The sequence below is a fragment of the Lynx canadensis genome, chromosome C1 (genome assembly GCF_007474595.2).
Source record: "Lynx canadensis isolate LIC74 chromosome C1, mLynCan4.pri.v2, whole genome shotgun sequence".
Lineage (NCBI taxonomy): Eukaryota > Metazoa > Chordata > Mammalia > Carnivora > Felidae > Lynx > Lynx canadensis.
This window is the reverse complement of record NC_044310.1, coordinates 151,165,631-151,167,094: the sequence shown is the minus strand read 5'-3', so window position 1 is coordinate 151,167,094 and position 1,464 is coordinate 151,165,631.

The window sequence follows — 1,464 nt, the reverse complement described above, 5'->3', positions numbered from 1 at the left end:
CCCGGAGTCGAACCCCGCCTTGCTCGGCTCCGATTGGCTGAGTTCCGTCCTTCGGGGCCCAAGCTACCGAAACTCGCGACTTCAAGGAATCTAATCCCACCCACCTCATCTCTGATTGGCTTCACGCACCCAGCCCCTCTTGCTCAGTTCCTATTGGCTCGCTCAGGTCTCGCGCTCTCTCCTTACCAAACTGCAGAGAAGGCTTTGCTCCGGTAACTTACTCTCTTTTTGGCAAGGATCTCCAGGTTGAAGTTTCCTTTTCCTGAGAACCCCTAAACCCGCTAGTCCATGGTTTCTTTAACCTACTCTTCCACTCTTTTGAGCTGTGCTTCCAATATACATTTGTGAATTTCAAAACTTTCAGTTACTCACATTTATTTTTGCGTAATGTTGACGTCACATCATCAAACTTTGAAACCTTCATCATCTCTGCCCCAAGGGGAGTGCTTCTGAGCTAAAACCCACTTCATGCGAAATTTTACCAGGTTATTTGTAGTTTGATAGAGAAATGGCGAATAGAGTTGCCAGATTTAGCACATAAAAACACAGAATGTTCAGTTAAATTTCATTTTCAAATAAACGATGATTTTTTTTTAATGTATGCAGGTCCCAAATATCACACGAGATATACACTTATACTGAAACATTCGCTGTTTATAGGTTAGTACACAGGATGGCCTGTATATTTTCTGGGAACTCTACCAATGACTCAACCTTTAGGCAAACTTCGGAAATGCCCCTTAATTATATGCACCTAGCCAACAACTTGGTTTATATCACATGGTGAAAAAAGTTATTTTAATGTATTAAGTAACAGTATTTGATAGTTCTGCTATTCTCTGGAACTCAAATGAATTTTGTAGCTCTGGCTTTAAAAAGACCGTATGCACATACATGCATGAGAGAACAGGATAGCTGTAGCTTTAGCTTAAAAATGGAAAAAAAAAAAAAAAGAGCAGGAGGTATTAGATCTGAAGAATATGACAACCAATAAAAATGTATCTTAACATTTTAAGGATGGGGGATGAGATTTAGATATATATTAGCAGAGGAAAACAACCTTGCAAAGCTGAGTAACAATTGCCCAGCTACACAACAAAGAAGAAACATACCTTCTGAAATTTTATCAGGAAGAGGCAGAGAGAAAGGAAGATTGCTAATGTACAGGAGACTCTTGAGAAAGTGTGTGTTTAGTTCCTCTAACACAATAAGAAATACTTGAGGCTATAAAGTTAAATTAGTGGCATAAATAAAAAGATGATAAACCTACTTGACAAAAGGAAAAACATATGACTGTTAAAGCATCAAGTGATAATGCATTACAAAGCAAAACAAATCATAGCAAGGTCTGATTCTAAATGATTAACTACATACTCAAATGCTCAGAAAGGATTGAGTGTTTTACATCTACAGTGTTAGTTTAAATCTCTGGTCAGAATTTTTGTGCATTTTTTTTTCATCATA